Here is a 27,929-nt window from a genome sequence, read left to right as displayed (position 1 = left end):
CAGATAATATATATTTCATAAGGTGGTTGTGAAGATTAGCAAGATGGTGTATATTAGGTGTTTAGCAGGTATGGGATGTTTAGAATCACCTGGTTTATGGCAATTATTAGCTCCTGTACTTTCCTCTCTATCAGCCTGTGTTGCCAGACCCTGAGTGTCTTGAGAACAGTGACAATTTTTGAGAATGGTGATTATTTCAGCCACTGCACCCATTGCCTTGCACAGTGCTCAGAAAATAATTGTTTAATAGATAATTTATAAACTCTGGTTACTTACAAGTCATGCAGACTTTCTTTGACATCCATTACCTACCTGCCATTAAGCCCTCTGTTTCACTGCCTGTCACTTCTCACTGAATAGTGACCCAAAGTGTGAAGCTAGTAAGTGGACAGTTATTTGAATTGGTGTTAGAGGATTAGGGATTTAACTACTGTAAATGAGATGTGGACGGAGGATCCTGTGCTAAAGAAATATTGTTATAGTCAACTTGGAAGAACTGACTTCAAATCAAACATTTTTAGCAATGACCTCGGAATGCCCTTTAAAATTAGAGTGCATTTATCTCTTGCTTTGAATTTTTCTTTGCATGTGAGTGTGCTTAAGTACTCCTCAACAAAGAATCTGCTAAGGGGTAGCATTTTTTCCTGTGAGTAAATGTATATGCCCTTTCAGAAAACATGAATAGAGTGATAGTAAAAGTAATTGTAATATCAGACTAAATTCAAATTTAAAAAGTGCAAGGTCTTCATTTTACAGTCAATACGTTTAAAGGGACAAAACCCATTTTGAGTACTTTTGTCTTTTAATCAATAAAAGCCTCTTTCCCTTATTAGGCAGTAACAGTCAACTATTGTCAACAACCAATTTGCTCCATCAGTGAAGTAAATCATTACTAAACACATGGTACCTGTGTTACATTTCTCCATCCTGTCCTGAGCAAGAAAATGGAAATGAAAAAAACATATTTTCTTTTACATTAGGAATTAAAAACCAACAAAATATAAAGGAGAGTGAGTTTTCAGGCTAACATAAAAGACTCATTTTCATCTTTTCCTAAAACCAGAGGGAATTATCTATCTATAGTATGCACTGTCTCTAATGATGCCTTTTAAAACCCACTCATTAAATACAAAAGACCAGTAGATTTGTGACAGCTATCACCTTGGCAAATACAGCAAGCAGAGCTAGGAATGGTAGACACAGCCAACCTAGAAGAGGAAAGAAAAGAAAAGGCTATTTTACTTCAAAAACAGGTAGTCAGAAGCAAGAGCGTTGAAAAAATGGAAAAATAATCTTTTCCCCTGTCCCTCATATAATCAGCATAAAACAATGATGGCCACATCGTCAGTACTCACTAAATATTGGCTAATCAACTCATCCAGTGAGGGAAAACTGAAGTCTTCTGTTACTGGAAGTATATTCTTAAGAACAGAAGGGCTTTTTCCTAAGACCAGAAAGTCTCTGGGACCACGGGAAGTAGAGAATGCATCTGCATGCAGACCACACAGATTCTTCAAGCGATTGGACTTATTATTAGTCATCTAGGCAGGGCAAAGCTCAGAAAAGAAGAGCCGGGAAAGACTGTCAGTTGAGAAAAAGACTGGCTGGCTCTTTGCATGCCTGCATGGAAGGGTTTCTTTCCTGACACAAGAATCTTCTAGGTCTGTAGGGCTGGAGATCTCCCAGCTGTCAAAATCCTCTCCTCAATTTCCTGGTTCAGTGCCAAACCAGAAGTGTCTGTCAGGAAGAGCTGGTTGCTGCAGTGCAGCTGACATTCCTCCTCGGCTGCCTGGGCCTGAAACGTTCTGGAGAGAACCTACTTCTACAGGGTCACTGGGGACCAGCACAAATCCAGGTGGTGTTCTGAAGATCCTGGGAGCCACAGGTGCCACAGAGACTGAGCAGCCCCGCTGGGTGAGGCAGAAGGAACTGCAGAGATAGGCTTTGGGCGGGACAGGAAAGCTATGCTGTTTTTCATGCTCACACTGGCATGGAAAGGAGGATATTTCTTCTTGGAAGTCAGACCCAGGAGCAACCTCTGCTACTATGGGAACAGCTGTGGTAGCTCTTTGGGGATGGCTGAGTTCCAGAATTATGAGTTGGCAATACGAGAAACCTCTCTAGTTTTTGGCTCTGAATTGATCATCCTACTAAAACTGAAAGTTTAACTGGAATAAATAACATTTCAGTCTGTTGTTTCAGGTGCAACTTATCCCTACTAAGTTTAAAGATATAAGACCAACTCCCACACTTCTAGTTTCTTCACAACCAAAAGCAATACAAATACAGATTTTAAAATCCTTCTGAAGATTTTCATCTCAATGCACTGGGACTTGGGGATTTACACATATAATTCGCATTAATACTAATAGGCGTTAGAGTATGTGCACTGATTCCCTTGTGTCGAAATGAGAACATAATCATATGGATACTAATAAATACATTTTTTAATTCTGATTTTATGCAGATTTAACATAGTATTTTACACAACACTTAGGAGACTCTTTGGAGACAAAGACTGTCTCAATTAATTCTCCCCAAAAGAGACAAACACATTCATACAAACTCCTGTTATTTCTTTATGAATATTGATTTCTTTCATACAGATGAGGACGTTTGGCTAAATTGTTGGTAGTAGTTTAAATCTATGGAGTGTTAAGATTTTTCAAGTGTAAAATGTTCTTTGTTTGCAACCATACCCTCTTTACATGTACCAACCTCACGACCCATCAGAGATTTTTTTCCAGGTGATATTTTAAAATTGAGAGTTGTGACTCAATCTTTTTACAGTGTTTTAGTGCCACCTCCTGGAAAAATCTTTAAAAGCAAGAGATTCCTAAATCGAACGAACCTATGTTTTCCAAGCCAAGAAACAATTAGCTGAGGGAGTCTCCTAATAGTCACAAAGGAAAATAAACGAATTTCTTTTTAATGAAGAAGAAGAAGAAAAGAGAACCAGTCAAAGAAAAAAAGGTTGTTGTTTGTTTGTAAGGATAAAGGGAGAAAAAATTGGAAGGAATCAACCATAGGAAGAATGAATAGATGTGAGACTGATGCAAATGTGATTTTGTTGTTGTTGTTGTTACACTCAAAATTTAGCATATTTTTGATGGATACATTTTCACCTCACACCGGTCAGAATGGCCATCATCAAAAAATCTACAAACAATAAATTCTGGGGAAGGTGTGGAGGAAAGGGAACCCTCTTGCACTGTTGGTGGGAATGTAAATTGATACAGTCACTATGGAGAACAGGATGGAGGGTCCTTAAAAAACTAAAAATAGAACTACCATACAACCCAGCAATCCCACTACCGGGCATATACCCTGAGAAAACCATAATTCAAAAAGAGTCATGTACCACAATGTTCATTGCAGCTCTATTTACAATAGCCAGGACATGGAAGCAACCTAAGTGTCCATCGAGAGATGAATTGATAAAGAAGATGTGGCACATATCTACAATGGAATATTACTCAGCCATAAAAAGGAACGAAATTGAGTTAATTGTAGTGAGGTGGATGGACCTAGAGTCTGTCATACAGAGTGAAGTAAGTCAGAAAGACAAAAACAAATGCCGTATGCTAACACATATATGTGGAATCTAAAAAACAAAACAAAACAAAATGGTCATGAAGAACCTAGGGGCAAGATGGGAATAAAGATGCAGACCTACTAGAGAATGGACTTGAGGACACTGGGAGGGGGAAGGGTAAGCTGGGACAATGTGAGAGAGTGGCATCGACTTTATACTACCAAATGTATACTACCAAATGTACAATAGATAGCTAGTGGGAAGCAGCCGCGTAGCATAGGGAGATCAGCTTGGTGTTTTGTGACCACCTAGAGGGGTGGGATGGGGAGGGTGGGAAGGAGGGAGATGCATGAGGGAAGAGATATGGGGATATATGTATATGTATAACTGATTCACTTTGTTGTAAAGCAGAAACTAACACACCATTGTAGAGCAATTATACTCCAATAAAGATGTTAAAAAATTTTAAAAAATAAAAATATTTTTTAAAAAAAGAGCCCATATAGTGTTTAAGACAGAAAATTAAATTTTAAAAATTTAATTATCTTGAACTTGATATAGGGTAAACTGCAAAGACACAATCCTCAGTACAAGCAAGGGCTGATTTATCTAAATTTAACAATACAGCTGCTAACAAAGCATGTGAAGTATCTAAAGACACGATTGCTGAAAGGTCATGCCCTCTCAGTTGAGTATAATGAATTCTCCAATAAGCAGTTCAACGTCGGGACATTACAGCTTATAAGGCTTCCCAGCCCGGACTTCCCACCCAGTACTTCCTAAGAGGAAGAACGAGAGAAAACACTCTTTTTTATTTAGAGATCTCATTTAAGGAAACAGTCCATGGGAAATACAGTTCTACTTCAAACAAGGAGTGCTTATTGAATTTGAATGTTAGGATCTGGGAGAGTTGACTTAAAAAATTTATGGGTAAAAAATGAATGGGTAAAGAAGATGTGGCACATATATACAATGGAATATTACTCAGCCATAAAAAGAAATGAAATTGAGCTATTTGTAATGAGGTGGATGGACCTAGAGTCTGTCATACAGAGTGAAGTAAGTCAGAAAGAGAAAGACAAATACTCTATGCTGACACATATATATGGAATTTAAGAAAAAAAATGTCATGAAGAACATAGGGGTAAGACAGGAATACAGACACAGACTTACTAGACAATGGACTTGAGGATATGGGGAGGGGGAAGGGTAAGCTGTGACAAAGCGAAGGAGCGGCATGGACATATATACACTACCAAACGTAAGGTAGATAGCTAGTGGGAAGCAGCCGCATAGCACAGGGAGATCAGCTCGGTGCTTTGTGACCGCCTGGAGGGGTGGGATAGGGAGGGTGGGAGGGAGACGCAAAAGGGAGGGGATATGGGAACATATGTATATGTATAACTGATTAAATTTGTTATAAAGCAAAAAATAAAAACAATAAAAAAAGAAAAAAACAAACAAAAAAATTAATGGAGGCCACTAAGCCTCATCACACAAAGCTTAATAATAATTGTGGAAAGATCATTTGAATTTTTAAAAATCTTCACATTTTAATCAATCACAGGCTTATTAGGATTTTTTTTTAAATAAAGTATTTTTATCTCCCTAGGACCGGAAAGAGGAAATTTAAGAGAGGATTGAAGCAGTGTTTTAATTTTTTTAAGCCAACAACTTTGAAAAGGCAGTCTCTTTAAGCCAATCAACACTTAGAAAATGAAACATTTCTTATATGAATTAGATCATTGATTGCTTTACTCCCATATTGTAATGTGCCATAGAATCATTCCACACATATATGCACAAACATATGCGCAAAGACACACGAAAGAATCTTTTAATTCTGTCCTCAATTTAAAGCAAATTTTAGGTAGGCCCCCTTGACTGCTCTTCCAAATTCCAGCCAGATGATTATTTATATTTCAATGGTATGTGGAACAGTTACAGGCTAAGGGTTTATAGATTAGGCTGCATCATACTGAAATGACTTATTTTTTCCACAGTTAGGAAAGCTGTTGGAGAAGTATAAAAGCTATTCCTATAAATACCACCAAAGAAGACAGTTAAAGTGAATACTTTCTTTTCCTTAAACCAGGATTTCAATCATTTTTATGTCTATTGTCCAAGAAAAGCCCTAATATTATATAGCTCTTACCACATTCTCAGATACTATAATATTATCTTCTTGATGCACATGCCCAGCTTCTATTAAATACTAGTGGTGGTTCCACACACACATCCTGAGGACACGGTAGCCCTGAGCAGCTTTTACATCACACTTAGGAATGTGGGGATATGGTTTTCTAGATGTGCTTTAGCCGTGCATTAAAATGGATTATATTTCCACTAATGCACCTCATGAAAACAGATTGCCCTGTCTTCAACTTTTATGGATGAAGAACAAGGAAACGGACTTCAAGCCTTTACCAATTCAAACTGGTTTAAGAGACAGTAAGAACAGTGGTTTAACGCCCAGTGGATGTGTCTACAGTATACATCTCTATCATTATACAACACTCGTCTTTATTATGTGTGTGATTATATATGTTTGCCTAGCCTTATGATTCATTGGGTACAAACAAAGCCACCTTAATAGATAAAGCCTACTTTTCTTCCATGTCATCTAGCTGTAGCATGTCTCTCCAGTTCTCCCATAGCCATTTCTGAAACTGACTGGAAAAGTGAGGATCCTAGGTGGATATCACTGTCTCCATATCAACTTGTAAGCAAAATCACAAGAGGATATTATTATATTGAGTTAAATGGATGATTGATTTCCACTCTACTGTGCTGTATCCCAAGAGCTTTCAACCTCCAGTGTTGTCTTGACATTAAAAAAAATTCTTCCAAAATAGGTTGGGTTTTATTTGTATTTAAATAAGTTATATTTTACACCTTTTATAAGGTGTATGAAATACAATTAAATAAAAAGCTATCGCAACTACAAAAAAAATGTAAGATTCATGAAGAAACAACCCACTGTTTTTTTGTTTGTTTGGGGTTTTTTTGCGGTACGCGGGCCTCTCACTGTTGTGGCCTCTCCCGTGGCGGAGCATAGGCTCCGGACGCGCAGGCTCAGCGGCCATGGCTCACGGGCCCAGCCGTTCCGCGGCATGTGGGATCTTCCCGGACTGGGTCACGAACCCTTGTCCCCTGCATCGGCAGGCGGACTCTCAACCACTGCGCCACCAGGGAAGCCCACAACCCACTGTTTTTAGGATTCTGAATATGAGATGATTCTTGAAGCAATTTTTTTTTTTTTTTTTTTTTTTTTTTGCGGTACGCAGGCCTCTCACTGTTGTGGCCTCTCCCATTGTGGAGCACAGGCTCCGGACGCGCAGGCTCAGCGGCCATGGCTCACGGGCCCAGCCGCTCCGCAGCATGTGGGATCTTCCCGGACCGGGGCATGAACCCGCGTCCCCTGCATCAGCAGGCGGACTCTCAACCACTGCGCCACCAGGGAAGCCCTTGAAGCAATTTTTTTATGTGAAAAGAATTACATATGTACTCATACAAAAAGTCTCAAAGTCTTTGAAGGGAGGTAAAGAAATAATATTTTAGGTATCATCTGTAATGCAGAATATTTATTGTTTTCTCTCTATTGGTCTTAAAACACTATTTTAACCTCAAGATCATTTTGTGCCTGCAGAGTCACAAATCGTTAAATATGATCATGGTGCATACTGACAGAATTTAAAATAGCTTTTCTTTTAGGAGAAAAAGTTGTCATTTTTATATAGCTTTATAAAATATTTATTAAAACATAAAAAAAAACCTTCCTTTAATTATTCTTTCCTATAATAATATTTCTTAGTGATACTACATGGAACTTAATGATATAGAAGTTATACAAAAGAGACTATCTACTAACTAACGAGTCAAAATCTATAAATAACCCAAAAATCCTTCAACTGGTGAATGGATAAACAAACCATGGTACAGAGGTTATACAATGGAGTACTACTCAGCCACAAATATGAGAAAACTATTGTTACACACAATAATTCAGGTGACTCTCAATAACTGAAGAGAGAAGCCAGTCTTAAATGGTTAAATACTGAATGATTCCTTATACAATAGCATTTTTAAAGAGACAAAATTATAGTGATCGAGAACAGATCAGTAGTTGCCAATGCAAATGGATGAAGGGAAGGTGTGAATACAATGTGATAACACAATGGAGTTGTTTAGGATGAAGTATCTGTTTTGTATCCTGGTATGGGTGGAAACCATACATGTCTTAAAAATTCATGTAACTGTAAGCCAAAGTAAAAAGTCAATTTTCCTTTATAATAATTTTAAAAAGGATCCTATCTACCTATGTACTAGACATAAAGAAAACTGGAATTTAAAATTTATGACTTAAATCATTGCTAAGAAACAACCATGAATTTACATAATTTTGTTTATAATAACATTTTCTTCACTTATTTTAACCACTTAATTTATTTTTTAAACAAATAATTATTGAGAGTCTATTGTATCTTATTATTACGAACATAGGTGGTTGAGAAAAGTCAATCATAGCTCTTCTTCAGTGGAAATTCACTATTTGTTTATTCTACTTCCTCACGTCTCACTTCTCTTGAGCCCATCTAACCGAGGTATTACCACTACTATTCCCTTGAAACTGCAATTATAGAGGTCATCAGTGACCCTCATATTGGGAAACCCAGTCCTCAACTTACTTGAATCAGCATCTTTGGGCACAGTTACTCATTCTTTCTTCGCTTAGCTTCTGGGACTCCACCACTCTTTTTTTCTCCTATCACACTGACCACTCTTTATTTTTGATTCTTTGCTGGATCCTTCCTTTCATCCATATTCCAAATTGTTTCCCTGTTTGAGAGCTCAGTCTTTGAGCCTATTCTCTATTAATATTCACTTCACAGGTAATTTCATGAAATGACTCCCAAATTAATATATCCACTGTCACCTTCTTCCTTAATTGCCCAAATCCTCTATCAAATAGCCTAACAACTCCATTTTGATGTTTAATAGGTATTTCCCAAAAAATTTCCACCACTACAAACAATAACAACAACCACAAAATAATAATGATAACACCTGCCCCTTGTACTCTCTTCTCTGTCTCAGGAAATGTCAGTGCCATCCTAAAATTTTCTCAGGCCAAATCTTTTAGTCAACCTTGACCATTCTTTTTGGAAGACAGGTGTACAATGAAGCTGAAAAGGAGATATTGAATAGACACACAATATAATTGTAGATCACTTCAATATTTTTTTAATCAGTGTATGAGAAAGCCATTGCTTTAAAGAGTGAGTTTACGTACTGGGTTTATGTGGAAACTATGTTGGGTGGGATGGTTGCAAGATAGAAGGAGGGAGGGAGGGAGGGTGTTATGACACCAGAATAACATTCCTGGAGAGAAATGCTGGTATCCTAGATTTGTGGAAATTGAAACTGATAGGATTTGATTATATATGGGACTTGGAGAGTTTCTAATGCATACAACTAAACAGATGGTTGTGTCACTAGAAGAGGACCTGTGTTGTATGCATTTTTGTTTGTTTTCTTGGAGAGATGGGTAGAAATCATTTGTTTAGTTTTAGCCATGTTTCATTTAAGGTGCTTTTACCACAACCAAAAGAAATATCAACTAGCAGTTGAATATACTTGTAAGCAACCATGGGAGGTAAGTAAATCTTAAATATATGTAAGAGACATATATTTCTGAGTCATTTTCATATTGAGAAAAATTTAATCCATAGGTTTTAGTGATATAGGTTATGGTGTATAGTGTAAAATTAGAAGAGAAGTTTACTTAATACTGACCCTGGCAATGTCAGTGTTCACTGGGTAAGTAGAGAAGAATGAACCCCCAAAAACAAACAGGATAAGTGACCTGAGAAGAATGAAGTGAAAACATATTGTGACATGGAAACCAAAAAAGAGAGTTATTTCAGGAAGTGTGAGTCTAAAGCACAGGATCCTGATGGAAGTTCAAGTAAATTACTGATATTGTCTGAAAAATTTAGGAAGATGGGTATCATTTGTGGTCTTAACATGTATTGTTTTGGTAGAAGGATGAGATCAGAATACTGACAGAACTAAATAAATAAGTAAATTGGAGGGAAGTAAATGGGAAATTTAAGGGTATTATGTTGAGAAATTTGGATTAAAAACTTTTAAGAGGGGAAGTAAGAGAAGGCATGAAACTAGGAGCAGCTAATGGCTAATACAGTGAAAGCAGGAAAAGTTAAACAGTTAAGCTGATTGGAATTGAGGGCTTTTCCAGGTGAATATGATGAGGGGGAAAAAAAACAGAAAAAAGAAGTTTAAGACACTGGCAAGAGTGTTGTTGAAATGGTGAATCACAAAATTTAACCCAGATGACAAGGCATGAAAGGTAGCTGTTGACAAATGAAGGAATGAATGGGTAAGAATGGATAAGTGATATGTGAATGGTATTGAATAGTTGAAAAAAAGGAATGTTGAATTAATAAGCTAAACATATAAGAGGACATGGTAATGAATGTAAGGCTTGAATTACTTATTTTAGAGAAAGAAATCGGAGGTGATGGACAACCCCTGGAGTGGATTGTTAAAGTGAAGTAAAAGAGAAAGCCATTAGAGCTGAAGAGGTCAGAACACTGAGAAGTCAGAACACTGAAGTTTCATCCTGTGAGCAGCAAAGATACATAAAATGATGACAGTAAACTAGGCAACACAGTTTTCAATACATTGACTTGAGAAAAAAGAATTTCATTACAAGAGAGTAGAAGAATAATGGACTGGAAATAATAATAGAGATAAATGGGGACATCAAAGCTTAATTCCTGGCATGAGTTATATTGGGTGAGGGAGAGTAAACAGAAAAGGGCAGAAGTAGTGTCCACAGGAAGGAGACCATTCTCTGTTAAGACAAGATGATGGCCTTACATTTAGGTCTTTAATCCATTTTGAGCTCATTTTTGTGTATGGTGTTAGGGAGTGGTCTAATCTCATACTTTTACATGTCCCTGTCCAGTTTTCCCAGCACCACTTATTGAAGAGGCTGTCCATTCTCCACTGTACATTCCTGCCTCCTTTATCAAAATAAGGTGACCATATGTGCATGGGTTTATCTCTGGGCTTTCTATCCTGTTCCATTGATCTATCTTCCTGTTTCTGTGCCAGTACCATACTGTCCTGAGTACTGTAGCTTTGTAATATAGTCTGAAGTCAAGGAGCCTGATTCCTCCAGCTCCGTTTTTTGTTCTCAAGATTGCTTTTGCTATTTGGGGTCTTTTGTGTTTCCATACAAATTGTGAAATTTTTTGTTCTAGTTCTGTGAAAAATGCCAGTGGTAGTTGGATAGGGATTGCATTGAATCTGTAGATTGCTTTGGGTAGTAGAGTCATTTTCACAATGTTGATTCTTCCAATCCAAGAACATGGTATATCTCTCCATCTATTTGTATCATCTTTAATTTCTTTCATCAGTGTCTTACAATTTTCTGCATACAGGTCTTTTGTCTCCTTAGGTAGGTTTATTCCTAGATATTTTATTCTTTTTGTTGCAATGGTAAGTGGGAGTGTTTTCTTGATTTTATTATCAGATTTTTCATCATTAGTGTATAGGAATGCCAGAGATTTCTGTGCATTAATTTTGTATCCTGCTACTTTACCAAATTCATTGATTAGCTCTAGTAGGTTTCTGGTAGCATCTTTAGGATACTCTATGTATAGTATCGTGCCTAAATGTAAGGCCAGACACTATCAAACTCTTAGAGGAAAACATAGGCAGAACACTCTGACATAAATCACAGCAAGATCCTTTTTGACCCACCTCCTAGAGAAATGGAAATAAAGACAAAAATAAAAAAATGGGACCTAATGAAACTTAAAATCTTTTGCACAGCAAAGGAAACCATAAACAAGACCAAAAGACAACCCTCAGAATGGGAGAAAATATTTGCAAATGAAGCAACTGACAAAGGATTAATCTCCAAAATTTATAAACAGCTCATGCAGCTCAATAAGAAAAAAACAAACAACCCAACCCAAAAATGAGCAGAAGACCTAAATAGACATTTCTCCACAGAAGATATACAGACTGCCAACAAACACATGAAAGAATGTTCAACATCATTAATCATTAGAGAAATGCAAATCAAAACTACAATGAGATATCATCTCACACCAGTCAGAATGGCCATCATCAAAAAATCTAGAAACAATAAATGCTGAAGAGGGTGTGGAGAAAAGGGAACACTCTTGCACTGTTGGTGGGAATGTGAATTGGTACAGCCACTATGGAGAACAGTATGGAGGTTCCTTTAAAAACTGTAAATAGAACCACCATATGACCCAGCAATCCCTCTACTGGGCATATACCCTGAGAAAACCATAATTCAAAAAGAGTCATGTACCAAATTGTTCATTGCAGCTCTATTTACAGTAGCTCAGAGATGGAAACAACCTAAGTGTCCATCGACAGATGAATGGATAAAGAAGATGTGGCACATATATACAATGGAATATTACTCAGCCATAAAAAGAAACGAAATTGAGTTATTTGTAATGAGGTGGAGAGACCTAGAGTCTGTCATACAGAGTGAAGTAAGTCAGAAAGAGAGAGACAAATACCGTATGCTAACACATATATATGGAATTTATGGAAAAAAAATGTCATGAAGAACCTAGGGGTAAAACAGGAATAAAAACACAGACCTACATGAGAATGGACTTGAGGATATGGGGAGGGGGAAGGGTAAGCTGTGACAAAGAGAGAGAGAGGCATGGATATATATACACTACCAAACGTAAGGTAGATAGCTAGTGGGAAGCAGCCGCATAGCACAGGGAGATCAGCTCGGTGCTTTGTGACTGCCTGTAGGGGTGGGATAGGGAGGGTGGGAGGTAGGGAGATGCAAGAGGGAAGGGATATGGGAAGAGATGTATATGTATAACTGATTCACTTTGTTATAAAGCAGAAACTAATACACCATTGTGAAGCAATTATACTCCAATAAAGTCGTAAAAAAAAAAAAAAAAGACAAGACGATGGAGGGAACACTGAGATATCCACTGAGGATACGGTAGGGGTTTCCAATTATGGAGGAGCAACTCCAGAGGATATGGATGGTTTAGAAGATGCAGGACTGCAGCCCAAAGACAAAGTAGTACAGAGTATTATAGAAAATATGGAATATCAGAGCACAGATGGGCTGGAGCACAGAAGCAGACAACTGGGACCTCTAACTGATTAAAACAGAGATCAGAAGTGTGCAGAGTTAGATACAACAGCAATCTTGTTGAAGACAATGGGTCTTATTTTATCATTTACCCTGGTTAGTAGGGATCCCAGATGCCCGGAACACTGCATATGATGTGGCTTGGCTGTTAGAAAATGCTAAGACTGTCAACTATACACACTGTACAGATGCACAGACAGTTGACTCAGTTGCTAAGCCTTCAGAATGAGAGTTAATTCAAATATTTGACAGATTCATGATTTAAAAACAAAAAAATACTTCAAAGGCTATTGATAGATGTAACCTGCCTAGGCTTCTAGATTAGAAAAGAAAGATGATGTGGACACTTAAAAAAATGATAAATTATAAAATCATGTTCAACTTTTGGCATGATTAATTACTTTTCAAATTAAATATGAAGTTAAATTTCTTAGCATATGAGGTTGGTCTTCAGACTTGAAACTTTTGGCTTATCCCTCAAATGTAGCAAAATCCTGCTCCCAGGTAGACATAACAATATCTAGTTAAAAAGAAAAGTTTCTTATTCTGAGCCTCTTTCACAGAGAAAAAGTACATCTTAGGAGGCCAGCAGACGTCAACTCAAATCCCACTAACCATAACTGAGTCACATGCTTACATGATCCTGTCCTAGCTGCAGGGATGCTTCAAAGCATGGTTTGGGGGACAGTTCAGCCTCTATGGTGAGAACTTGACTACACTGGCAAAGAAGAAATGAGAAGGAAGAAAGATGACTAATGGATGGGGCCACCAGTGCCATCTGCCTTAGGAAGATTAGGTGTCCTTCTACGTGGTGTGTGTGTGTGTGTGTGTGTGTGTGTGTAAATACATCTCTAAATACATTAAGGAGGGGCTTCCCTGGTGGCGCAGGGGTTGAGAGTCCAACTGCTGATGCAGGGGGCAAGGGTTCGTGCCCTGTTCCGGGAAGATCCCACATGCCGCGGAGCGGCTGGGCCCGTGAGCCATGGCCGCTGAGCCTGCGCGTCCGGAGCCTGTTCTCCACAGCGGGAGAGGCCACAACAGTGAGAGGCCCACGTACCGAAAAAACAAACAAACAAACAAAAAAACCATAAATACATTAAGGAAATATAGTAAATCTTTCCAGTTTGTCAAATGTCTCTTAATTTTGTTTATAGGACTTATTGTTCCTTATAGAAACTTTTAATGTTTTGTAGGTCAACCGCTTCCTTTATAGTTTCTGGCTTTATGGCATGCATAGAAAAGTTGTCCTCTATCAGAAATTCTGAAACAGTCACTTCTATTTTCTTCAACTGTTGTCAAAATCTTACTTTTTAATATTACATGCATTGCTCTATCTGAAATTGATTTTAGTGAGGTATGGATTTTCATTACATTTTACCCCCAAAGGCTAACTAGTTTTCTCAGCATCATTTGTTGAATAGGCCAATCTGCTATCCATGAATTTGAAATACTGCATTAAAAAACTGCTAAAAATCCATAAAACTCAGACAGGTTCCAAATTCTTATTTTTTTATTCACCTGCTTAATTAATGCTGTTTTAGTCTTGAATTTTAAAATATGAATGGAAAGCAGAGAAAGAATGGAGATAAACCTGCCACGTTCAGTCCAAAGTATACCTGGAAGATTACAGGTTTGCACCCACATTTTAAGATGAACCAAAACAACCTCATGAATAGACAGGAAACTTCTTTGGAAGTGAGAAGACCTGAAAATGCCTCTCCCTGACTTTGTCAGCCCCATTCAGCCACAGGCTCTAAAGATATTCTGTCTTTAAATTCCAGCCCCGTTCTGCTGAGCAGCCAGAATATTTTTCATACAAAACAAATAGTTGTTGATCTCCTACTGTATGACATGCACTGTTCCAGGAACAGAAAACAAAATAGTGGTTGAGACCAAGTCCATGCTTTTACTACACAAGGAAGCAAGTACACACTATAGTTTTACACAGTGCTAAGTACGAAGAATAAAACAAGTGGGGAGATGAAAGCTGACTAGAGTCTGCTGGGTACTTTCAAATCGGCGACCAGGGAATGCTGACCTGAGTGGTGACCTGAAGCCAGTCAGGAGAGCCTAGAGCATTTTAGGCAGAGGCAATTTCAAATGCAAAAGTCGGGGACTGGAATGAGTTGAGAATTTGGGATATTTGAGGAAAAGAAAAGGCAGGAGTGCAGTGAGTAATGGGGGTGGGGAGAGTGGGAAATGAGGTTGGAGGACTGGGCAGGCCAGCAGATCAAAAAGGACATCATGGGCCTTGGTAAGGAGACTGGATTTTAGACCCTCAAGCTAAGAGGGCTTTAAATGAGCTCACTGCCCTTAACTCAGAATCTCATATATTTAGGAGATCCTTCACGAGCTTCCTGCTTTAACTTTACTGCTACAATCAGAATCCTTACTCTAGCCTTTTTCTGCATCTCATCGCACTAGAGCCATTGGTAGCAATGATCCGTGGAGAACAGATTCTTCTAACCATGCTTTTACAGAAAAGGCAAATCTGACTTCATCACTTTCTTATTCCTTCTGTGGAATTTTTCCTGATGCTATTTCTTTTTCTGGTGTTTTGTTGCACTCTTATATTAATGACAGTGTTTAATATCTACTAAGGTCACTTACTGTGCACCAGGTAATGTCCTGAGGATTTCCCATGTATTAATACATTGAATCTTTTCAATGATGCGGTGGAGTAAGAACTGTCATTGTTCCCACTTACAGATGATGAACCTGGAGCATAGACTCTGCCCTCAGTCACACAGCTAGTAAGTAAAGGAGCTGGGATTTGAATACAGGAATATGTCCAGAGTCCTAATATCGAGTCATTATGCTTTGCTGCCTCCCAAAAGCCTTTGTCAATGATGTCGTATATTGGATTGATACTGAGGTTCTTGGAGAAACAGCAGAGAATTATTTGAGAGATGCAACTTCTGAATAACAGGAGCCACAATGTGCCTATTTATTAGGCTTTGTACATCTGTCTCTTTACTTAATACTCACAATGACCCTATAACACAGGCATTTATTTTGTCTGGCACTATATCCGATTTCTAATATCACTACACTACTGCTTCTCAGTATCTAGCAATGCCCTAAGCATCCTCAGAGGAGGGTCCGGGACAGCCGTTAGAGTCATCTTTAGGCCAGAAGGCTGCATGTTTTTACCTTGGTGGATAAATATTCAGGCTTGCCTGAGGTCCAGTGGCAATCCTTCTGATTAATGGAAGACAATAGATATCCAGTGCCCCTCTTTGATTGTTTCACCCATTGCTGGAGCTTATTGCTTGAGGGTCGCAATTAAGCAATTGTCTGACCCACGGGAGGTGTTCAATCATGCTCGCTGAGGAGATGAACAGTGCCCCTGAAATGCTAACAAATTCAGCCTCTCACCCTCTTATTTTTAGAAACACAAATATAACTCCTTGTTCACTTCCATTTCCTTGATTGACTCTTATCTAACTACACATATAGCATGTGGGCCAGGCACTGTGTTAAGTACTTAAGAAATAATTTGGGACCTTGAAACTTACAATCTAATGAGTGAGGCGCTACTGTTTGCAGATAAGGAAAATGAGGCATAGAGAGATTAATGTTCCTTTCTAAAGTAACAAAGACAAAGCTAGTATATAGGACAGACAGGCTCAAAACACAAGAAGACTGTTTCCAACTTCTGAGCTCTTAACCACCTTGGCACTGCCTTAATATGGGCAGTTTTGTCACTGAGAACCTCCTCATGTCTCACTAGCCCAATGGCAAAAGAGAGAGGCCATTTATAGTTATATTTAGATTATAGTATCTTGAAGCCCCTATCCCCTTACTTGTAATAATTTCCATTTTTTCCAGAATTCACTCTCCATATAAATATTTACACAAGTCCTCAGAGCTGCTTACATTCTGTCATAAATAAGTTCCTTTCAGAGCTCCCCTGTTGCCAATGGCATCACTCAAGGCTGAACTCCACAAGGTACTTATAATTGTTGGTGTCCCACCCTCCACCAGGTGGTTTGATTGCCTGCAACCTCATAGCCTGCCACCATTACCCACAGTGGACTGTCATTACTAATAGTGGAGCCAGATATTTAGAGTCTTTGAGAGCCCATCTAAAAGTGCCAGCAGTCCTCCCATATGCAAAACATTCTGCCTCCAAGGATTCATAGGTCAAAGAGAAGGATGTGCTCTCATCACTTACATCCAATCAGAGACTAACCACAACAAAGCTACCTGGTTCTGAAATTATACTCTTCAGTGGCACAGCACTTTCAGTTCACACACCTGTCCATTTCCCCAGAGAAAAACCTGGATCTGAAGAGGCTCCCACATCAGCTACTCCCTATGCCCCACTCTGGCACTCCCCTCTGATGGGCCAGCACTGCTGCTGTCCGGCCACCCGTCCACACTCTTCCTCTCTTCAGACTGGGCTCCTCTTGGAGCCTTCTTTTTTCTTTCCAATATTCTGTCATTGTCTGGATTCACTGTAGAAAATCAGGCTTTTTTCTTTTTATACTAAACTTCAGTGGAGCAAGAGAGGTCAAGGTTCTAATAATTCTCCATGCTCCACTTCCAGAAGTCTTCTTTGAACTTTCATGTAAACCACAGCCCCATACAGTGGACAGTGCTTCCCAGTTTTACCAAGCAAGCTGTTCAAAGAAAGCTATTACCTAACATCATCTACTAATGGACACATGTCTTGGCTTTGCCCATCTGGAACAATTTACTATTACATTTTGCTTTGAGATTTTTTTTGGTCTGCCATTGTGATTTTTATCCATCCTCACCACGTTCCAAAATTCAAAATATTAACCAACACATATATTTTGAAGTATTATGTTCAAATCTATAATTCAATGTCCATAAATTACAGAAGATCTTTTCCCTTAGCCCCTAAGTGTCCTTTATTTTTTCAAAATCTTTTAAAATTCTTAATTGTTCTAAAGTTAGTTTCTTGTACTTTGCTCTTCTTATATCTAGGAACTAACAAAATAAATAAAAGACGTGCAAACTATCCTTCATAGCAATGTATATGTGTTTATTTCACTCCAATTATGAAAAGTATAGATGACAACTCTTTCAGAATGATTTCCCATAAATAACAGTTACAGTTTTAATTATTCACCTGGAAGAGAAAAACTCAGTAACAAGCCTAAATATTACAGTTTTCTAAAGTTCACTCAGCTTTTCCAACACTAATTGCTTAAGAGTTAAAATAGTCTGAGGTTCACATGTACTAGATTCTAAATTAAGTCTGAAATTCTAATTCTAGATTAACTCTGAAATGAGCTCTCTTCAGACCACATACATAGCTCTAAATCCTACAATCCCTTCTTCAAAAGACAGGAAATTTGAAAGAAGTTAATTTTTTGTTTGCGGTGGGGGGAGGGACGGCGGGGAGCCTACAATTCACCTTAATCTTTCAAAATGGCTAATCCAGAGGGAGGAAGAAAGAGAGGGAAATGGTTCGTTTACAGCTGTCCCTTTCCTGGTTTCCTAGAGAGAAGATTTCAAGTGACTTTTTAACCTAAATCTAGGCTTCCCAGAAATCTGGTGATGGGTCGACTAGAGTCCCCACAAATTCATGTCCAACCAGAACCTTGCAACATGAACTTTTTTGGAAATAGTGTCTTTGCAGATGTAACTAAATTCAGATAAGGTCTTACTGGATTAGGGTGGGCCCTAACTTCAGTGACTGGTGTCTTTGTAAGAAGAGGAGAGGGTACACAGAAAAGCATATAAGAAGATCACGTGAAGACAGAGGCAGAAATTAGAGTTACACTGCCATAAGTCAAGGTAAACAGAAACTGGAAAAGACAAGGAAGAATTCTTGCCTAGAGCTTTCAGAGGGATCATGGCCCTGGTGACTATTTGATTTCAGACTTCTAGTCCCGCCAAGATGTGAGATAATACACTTCTTTTATTTTAAGCTACCCAGTCTGTGATACTTTGTTATGGCAGCCCTAAGAAACAAATACGTATGGGAATACTCATTTAATGCTGCTGCTCTGGGCACACCAGAACACAAGTTTAAGAAGCCTTGGATAAGTCATTTTTTCACCTAGAGTTTTCATCATTAAGAGGTACAGACTCTGGTGCCAAGTTGTCTGGTGGACTAGTCAGCTCAGGCTGCCCTAGCAAAATACCATGGACTGGGTGGCTTAAACAACAGAAATGTATTTCTCATAGTCTGGAGACTCAGAAATCTAAGATCAAGGTGCTGGCTAATTCGGTTCCTGGTGAGAGCTCCCCTCCTGTTTTGCAGAAGACCACCTTCTTGCTATGTCCTCACATGGCAGAGAAAGAGAGAGAGAATGCTCTCTGGTATCTCCTCCTCTCATAAGGATACCAATCCCATTAGATTAGAGCCCTATTCTTATGACCTCATTTAATATTAATTACCTCCTAAAGGCCTTACATCCAAATATGGTCTCATTGGGGGTTAGGGCTACAACATATGAATTTGGGGAAGACACAGTTCAATCCATAGCACCAAGGTTTAATGCAAGTCTTCCACCTTTTAGCCATGTAATCTTAGACATGTTATATAACATCTCTGCTGTCAGTTTTCTTCTTTGTAAATGGTAATAATAAAAACTCCCCCTTCACAGGGTTGTTGTAAAAATTACACGTATTCATATATCTAAATTATTTTGAACAGTGCTTACACACAACATATGCTGCATAAGAATGAGCTATAATTACAATTATCAGGACATACATAAACCTTGATTTGACCCTGGTTTCTTTTTTCTTTTTCTTTTCTTTATTTAATATTCAGTCCAGTAGAATAAAATCGTTCTTCTTATAATGATAGCCTTATAGAAGAACATGATATTCAATGACAGCCACATTTTTAGATCCTAAATAAAAAGTTTCATTTGGGCATTCATTCATAGACTGACTTACGCTATCTCTGAAGCTACCACATTTATAAACATTTGTATTATTTTTACAGCAACCCTGCTCTTATTACTCTGTCAATATTTTCCATCTTCCATGGGGCCATAATATCACTGACCACATGAAAATCAGAAGAAAAATCTGCTGGAGATCCTTTACTTTAAACATAAGTGTTTTTCTTTTTTTAAAAAAAGTTCACACAAGATGATGACTTAGAGCTTGTAACTGTAGAAGATACATTTACATGTCATTCTAAGTGTGGCTTTTCTTTTAGATACAAGTTTTTTTTTAATTATTTACTTCTCTTGTGCACATATGAAAAGTGAAGTGATATATTGCCTCCTTTAGTAGAAGAATTTCAGAAATAGTTAAAAGATCCCAGTTTCATACTAGTGTCGTCTGATGTTTCAAAATATTTTAATTTAACTCCAATAATGATTTAAATTTTTTGTACAATTCGTGGGGTAAAAATAAAATTATTGAAAGTTGATTCTGTCGAAAGTTAGATATCTGACATTCTTATGAATACTTTTCTTAATTAAGTTAGAAATTTTAGCACTACAGTGATAAAACAAATACAAATATTGAAGAATAACAGCATAATTCTACCAGTGTTCTTATAAGTTAAAAATATATAGATATTCTTAAATTGGTTATCATGCACGTATAATTTTCATTTGCATCTAAACAAACAGCAGTGTCCTATAAATAAAAACAATAGCTATAGTTGTCAAAATTTACAAACATATACATGTATATAGATTAACTATAAAACCTTTTCTGATTAAGTTAATGTTAAATTTTAAAAAATACATTCTCTCTGAGACTAACTTATTCTTTTGCTGTCCACGTCAATAATATTTTGAAAATTTTGGCTCTTTGAACAACTGCTTTGTCAATCTAGCTATATGTGCTACAATGGTATTGAACATTTTTTTAAAGAATACCCTAAATGTTGATGTATTTTTTTCGAAACAAGAAAATAGAAATAGTTAAATTATTCAAGAAATGGAGTCCCTTCCAAATTTCATATCTGAAGATTTTAGCAAATTGAAATTATTGACAGCTTGCAAACTAGAACACATTGAAAGATTCATTACTTTTAAATTAGCCGTATAATGCAAATTTGAAGAACATTTGAAAAAAAAGTTTTTAAATAAAGTTAATAAACCCATGGTAAAATATACACTTAAAAAAATTACCAGTGACATAATATTAGAGATAATTATGACTAAACCATGACTAAAGTATGTGAAAATGTACCAAGAATAATTATTCACATTATGTTCATTTTTAAGTGAGATGTTTAGTTTTTAAATATTGCTTTAACAAACACTGTTTGGGGAGAACATTTTTGTTTTGAAATAATTCTTGAATATGATCATTTTATGTCTACAAATGAAATTAATTTAATTTGTCTACTCATAAGTGAGTATTTTAAAATCATATTACCTTAATTAGTTTTAATCCTCTTTCACTCCTCAAAGTGTTCTGGTTTGGAAGATAAACATATGCTCACCTTACTTATAAACCTTGTAAGACTTTGTCTTTTACTCTGATGGGAATAAAAAAAAAACATGTAGAGCTAAAGAGTGATGTGATACAGCTTATAGATTATATAGAGAGAATATACATATTCTCTTATATTCTAGGATCACTTTATCTGCTGTAGTGATCCAGTTTAGAGGATGAGGTTCGCTAAGAGGAGGTGAAAAGATTCTAGGTCCAGTTCGGGACATTAAAATCGACATGCCTGTTAGACACCTTAGTGATACAGGCAAGAAAGTAGTTGGACATATATGAGTCAGGCTTAGAAGAGGACTCATCTGGGGATATAACTATGAAAATCATTATATGTTTAGACAGCACTTAAACCCAGAATATTGGATTAGATTACCCAGGAATGAATCTATGCAAAGAACAAAAGAAGCCAAAAAAGTAAATCTCAAAGCCTCTATCATTTATAGATAGAGAGGCCACCAAATGAAACTGAAGAGAAGTGTTCAGTGTAATAGGAGAAAAACCAAAGCAGTAGGGTACACTGCAGCACAAGTGAGGGAAATGTTTCAACGAGGCAGGTGATCAAGTTTACTAAATGGTGCTGATGAACCAAGTATGAGAGGAAGTGAGAACTGACCATTGGACTTAGCCAGGTAGAGGTCATAGTTGACCTTGACAATAGCTGATATGGTGAAGTATTGAACTCCAAAGACTGACTAGAGAAGAAAAATAACATGGTGTCTGAAATTTGCTTTTATGTACTTCAGCGAAGGAAGGAAGCAAGGAAGGAAGGAAGGAAAGAAGGAAGGAAGGAAAGAAGAAAGAAAGAAAAAAGTGTAGATGTAGATAGTAAGGCAAATAATTGTTAAATCTGGGTGAGAAGAATATAGGATTTAATTATCCTATTCTCTCTATATTTGTGTATGTTTGAATTTTTCAAAATAAAAACCTTAAAAGAGGAGAATAAAATCAGAGAATCAGAGAAGCAATTGTACACAGCTTTTCTGAGTGTTTAGTTAGAAGAGAGAGATAAGAAATGGAGTGCTACAGTGGTGTTAGCTGGAAAGGAAGTGGAGGCCAGAGAGGTTTCTTTCTAAAAATTATTACTTATTTGTACGATGATAGTAATAATCCAATAGAGAGAGGAGACTGCTGTGCACAGAAGAAAAAGGGGAGGAATGCTGGAAAGAAAATTGAGCAGATGAGATGGGAGGGAACCCAGTGAAGGGTTTAGTTTTAGATAGGGGAGTGACATAGTTATAGGAGTGATGTAGGCTCTATGGACATAGTTTATGTTAACTGGGTACTGGGGTGGAGGAAGTATGTGGCATCTTTATTCCATTTTTTTCTATATTCTTGGTGAAATAAGGAAGGACATAGGCTGAGAGTGAAGATGGATAAGAGAGTGTTTTGAATTTAAGAAGCAGCAGGAAAGAGCTACATAGGAGAGCAGAAGAGGGAAAGGATTGAGTTCTAGTGGGTTAGGCATCATGGCTGTGTGCTTTTTTCTCCACTGTGTTACGAGTCCCAGTGTAAATGCTGAGTACAAAGAAAATTGAATTCATTTAGAGTTCAGATTTTTCAGACTTGTACTCTAAAGGGCAAGACAATGAAGGCTGTAGGCAAGGCATAAGAAGGAGAAACAGTAAAAATGTTATGGATTGAACAGACTATACGTCTCAGTAGGATGTACAGAGCATAACAGGGATGACAATCTGGGTGATGAGTTTATCTGTATGTTGATTGCATTAAAATGTAAAATTATTTTCATTAAAGCACATCACAAAAGTGGAAAAAGAGCCTGAAAATTGGAGGGAAAATTATTTTTTATATTAACACATATATATGTATAATACACTGTACATATATCTAAAATATATTTTTAAACTTCCTGAAACAGTAAAAAGCAAAAACAATGCATTAACAATTCACAAAAAGAAGCCAATAAACACATGAAAAGATATTCCACTTTACTAATAATTAAGAAAAAAATAGATTAGGGTCACAATGAAATACCATTTCATAATAACCATGTTGGCAAAAATTTTTAAAGCTGCCATATTTCAAACATTGGAAAAGTAGGGAAGCATCAGGAATGTCTATACATTACAGTAGAATGGGGAACTGGCGCCATCACTTGCGATAATGTGTAAAATAGCATTCTGAAGGAAGGAAGGAAACAGGGAGGGAGGAAGGAAGGAAGGAAAGGAGAGAAGGAAGGAACAAACAAAGGAACGAAGGAAGGAAGGAAAGAAGGAAGGAAGGAAAGGAGAGAAAAAAACATTTAAATGTCTATAGCAGGAGAATGGAGAAATAGATGGTGTATTCATACCATGCGGGAAGGAATGAATATAGATAAATCTCACAAACAATGTTGAATGGAAAGAAAACTGAAGTTGCACATTGAAACCAATTATATATAAAGATTTAAGTATTCAAAACAACACTATGTATTACTTAGGGATACATATATATTTAGAAAACTATAAAGAAATTCATTATAATGCTAAATAACAATGTTAGGATAATGGTTACTTCTAGAGCATAGCTGGTTTGTGTACAGGAAAGGTTTGTGAAGGAGATTTAACAGTATTGGCAAGTATTTTCTTGAGCTAGTTGGTAACTACATGGGTACTTGATATAATATTCTTTATATCCCTTTGGATGTATTAAATGCTAAAATTTAAACCTAAAATTCAGTAATATATTATCTAGCAACTTCAGAACTGGTACTGTAAGAGAGTCTCCTATTTTCTTTCTCTCCTCATTTTCTCTTATCCTCATACCCCTTCATCTTTTCCTTCTTGTTCCCTCACTCCAGCATATATTGACTCACTCCCGACTGGGTTCCAAGTACTGTGCTTCAGAAATGTATACATTTCTTTGAAGGTGCAGTCTTTTACTAGTGTTCTAAATTTTTAAAAGGACCACACTGAGGAACATGTATATACGGATAGGTAGTTTCCTTAATCCTAATCTTAAGATTTCCTTAATCTTTCCTTTCCTTAATCTTAAGCATTGAAAAGTGTAAAAATATTAGAGTAATTATTCCCCTTTGAATCCATCTATTTCCATGAAATCTCATTAGGTAAACCCAATAGCCCTTTTACTCCCTGAGGCAAGCAAAAAACTCCTACCTTAAATCATATATGAAGTGTGACAGACAGAACAATTTTCCAAAAGTTCAAGGTTTTCTATTAAAATTTCTATTCAGGTGTTTTTTTATTTATTTGTTTGTTTCTAGATGAGAAAATGTGCCACTCTAGCTCACACATATTTGTCATATGGACCTCAAACTCTCTTTCTAATCTCAACTTACATCCTTCCAAGTTATTAGCCAGTGCCTGGGAAACGTTTCACTCACTTCTCTGAGGACCTGCTAGTAATTTTAGCAACCATAATGGACAGTAACACCTAGTTTCTACAAATTTCATTTTCTTCTCTACTCTCCCTTTACTTAAATCATCTGTAGGGATTTCTCTTCTCAGATCAAGTTCATGAATGAATTTGCAGTTGTCATTTTGATTGGCAGTAAAGCCAGTGTTAGGTTATACATGACTCAGAATAACATGCATGTGAAATTGTTTAAATTGTCTGCTTAAACTGTTAACCACAGTTAGAAATTTCCTAGAAAGGAGACTGATTTTTTGGATGCCTCCCATCTGGAAAATGCCTTTTAAGCAAAACAGTTTTGCCCAGGCTAAGGAACAAAAAGTAATTTAACTCCATGAGAAGGGTTACATGCCTACAAAATACATTGTTGTTATTATTACTTTGAATAAACCGTTACCTTTTAGATCGATTAAGGATAAGAAAAATAAAATATTTTATTTTACGTTATTTATTCGTTCCCCTATGCCCTTCCTTTCTTTATGTAGTTATAAATTTCTAATGTATATCATTTTCCTTCTACTCCTGGTGGCTGGTATAGTGATGGTCTTTGCTATTCTCTACATAGTTGGAGTCCTCCCCACGGATTAGTAATTTGTGCATGGTGTTCTGCTCAACTCTTTCTTTCTCTCTGTCTTCTTTCTGGTACTACCATTATGCATAAGTTATATCTTTTGTGGTTGTGCCATAGATCTTGGATATTCTGTCATGTTTTCCAGTCTTTTTCCTCATTGCTTTTTAGTGTTAGAAGTTTTGATTAAGATATCTATCCTCAAGCTCAGAGATTCTTTCCTCAGCTGTGTCCAGTCTAAATAAGCCCATCAAATGCATTCTTAACTCCTGTTAGTTTTGTTTGTTTGGTTGGTTTGTTTTTGGATGTCTAGCATTTCTTTTTATTTCTCAGGAAGATGAATTATTTTATTTGGTTGCCCCTTGCTTTCTCTCTTTTTGGCCCTGCTTACCTGATGATTGAGTCCATTTCCCTTTATATTTATTTTTCCATATTGAAAGTTCATTGCGGTATGGTTTTTGCCATTTGGATATAAAAGAATATGTCAATATAGATGTGATTTGCTTTTTTTTTTTTTTTTTTTGTGGTACGTGGGCCTCTCACTGTTGTGGCCTCTCCCGTTGCAGAGCACAGGCTCCGGATGCGCAGGTCCAGCGGCCATGGCTCACGGGCCCAGCCGCTCCGTGTCATGTGGGATCCTCCCGGACCGGGGCACGAACCCGTGTCCCCTGCATCGGCAGGCGGACTCTCAACCACTGCACCACCAGGGAAGCCCTGCATTTTTTATTACAGGTAATCCTGAGTCTCTTTTACTATGTTTATTAAAAATTTTTGCTTTCTCTTCTCTGAAATCCCTGTGTATATATTTTGTTCTTTTCTGTTGAATAATTTTAGATTTGTAGTTTTATATACAAAAAAAATCCTCCTTTTGTAGTTTTCAGTTTCTGCTGATTTATGACTATGACTTACCTTTTCACTTTATTTTTATGTGTCTTTGGAAGAGCAGAATTTTTTAATTTTAATGTAGTAAAGTATATTAATTCTTTCTATTTTGGTTTCGCTTTGTTTATCTTGTTTAAGAAATACTTTGAGTCTGTAAACATAGTCTCAAATTTTCTTGTAAATCTACTACATTTTGTCATTTACACTTAAACTTTCAATCCACCTGAACTTTTTTTTGTCTATGGTATGAGGTACAGCTCCAACTTTATTATTTTTTCTACAAGAATTACAACTTTTTCTCTACCAGTTGTTAAATAGTCCATCTTAACGCATTTCCTTGCAATGCCACTTCTGTCACATAGTAAGATTCAGTATATACTTGGATTTGGTTCTATATTTTATATTCTATTCCACTGATCTATTTGTTAACTCCACACTATCTCAATTATCATAACTTTATAATTAGTCTTGATAACTGCAAGAACAAATTTTTCCACCTTGTTTTCTTCCTCAGGAGTATTATGGCTATTCTTGTCTTCTTGCTTGTCTATATAAAATTTTAAATCAGCTTGACAAATTTCATGAAAAACTCTGTTTGAATTTTGAGTGGAACTGCATTGATTCTTTCAATTAATATAGAGAAAACTAATATTTTAATATGGAGTATATCCTTAATTGTTTTCAATAACTTTATAAATAATTTGCACATCTTTTGTTGTATTTTTACTAAGCATGCTAGCGACTGATGTATTGCTCTTTCTTTCCAATGCTTCTGCCTTTTATTATCTTTCTACACTGTGGAGGATCTTCACTATGATTTACCAAAAGTGACATTAGGCATCTTTGTCCTTTTCTTAGGTTTAAAGGAATGTTTAGGACAATTAACAATGATGTTTACCTTTGACAATGAGATGGAAGTTCTACCCTGGTCCTGGTTTGTTAAAAATTTTTATCATAAATGGATGTTGAATTTTCTTTTAAACTCTGGAAAAGATCAAAGTATTTTTGTTTTTTAGTCTTTTAATAAGGAAATTACATAGAATATGTAACATTAAATGAGACACGCTTTTTAGGTCAGGCTGTAATATATGTTTTATATACTGTTGCATTCTATTTGACTAATTTTTTAATGATTTCACCTATCTTGCAGGTACAATTTTCCTATTTCTTTACTTGGCTTTCAATCAAGATTATCAGTAGCCTCATAAGCTGGGGCGCAGTCCCACTATTTCCATTCTGTAAATAATTTGTTCATGATGAGATGAGTTTCTTCCATATAAATAATAGAATTTGCTTGTAAGACCATCTGTGAGGAATATTTAGCGGTATTATTTTTATGGCGAGACTGTTAATTGATTCAATGTACTTAAGGCCTATAGGATTATTTAGTGTTTCCATTCCTTCTTGAGTTGGTTTGGTAAGTCAATTTCCTGGGAAGTTTTTCCACTCCACATGTTTTCAGATATATTGGCATATGTTTGTTTATAATATTCGATTACTATCTTTAAATCTCTGCTATATCTGTAGTCATGTTACCATTTTAATTCTTGACAGTATTTGTATTTTCATTCTCTCTTTTTTTTTAATTGTTGTTTCTCCATCCTGTAAAATGTATTATTGTCTTATAGGTACTTCAGTAATCATTGTTTTAGCTTAGTGCTCTTTTCCTTTGTATATCTGTTTTATATTTTATTAATTTCTCTTCATATCTTTATTAGATTTATCTTTCCAATTTATTTAGGTCTATTCTATTTGTTGTTTTTTTAACTACTTAAGTGGGAGGATGAGCTCATTAATTTTCAGTCTTCTTTATTTTCTAGTCTAAACATTAAAGGCTATCCTTTTTTTGGGGGGGGGCGGTACGTGGGCCTCTCACTGCTGTGGCCTCTCCCGTTGTGGAGCACAGGCTCCAGATGCACAGGCTCAGCGGCCATGGCTCATGGGCCCAGCCGCTCCGCAGCATGTGAGATCCT

At 36.8% G+C, this 27,929-nt stretch overlaps 1 pseudogene across 1 annotated transcript in view; it reads left to right on the top strand.

The window, feature by feature from the left end:
* The window catches only part of LOC309799152 (jupiter microtubule associated homolog 2-like), a 62,222-nt pseudogene that overhangs the window by 3,340 nt on the left and 30,953 nt on the right, over positions 1–27,929 (top strand). Inside the window, exons 2-3 of the transcript in view lie at positions 1,721–1,914; positions 5,904–5,986. The product of the transcript in view is annotated as a jupiter microtubule associated homolog 2-like (transcript). The remainder of the gene's footprint in view (positions 1–1,720; positions 1,915–5,903; positions 5,987–27,929) is intronic.

Source organism: Mesoplodon mirus, assembly GCF_964341445.2.
Source record: "Mesoplodon mirus genome assembly, chromosome: 3".
NCBI lineage: Eukaryota > Metazoa > Chordata > Mammalia > Artiodactyla > Ziphiidae > Mesoplodon > Mesoplodon mirus.
The sequence above is the reverse complement of the archived record's forward strand: the minus strand, read 5'-3'. Positions and strand labels throughout refer to the sequence as shown.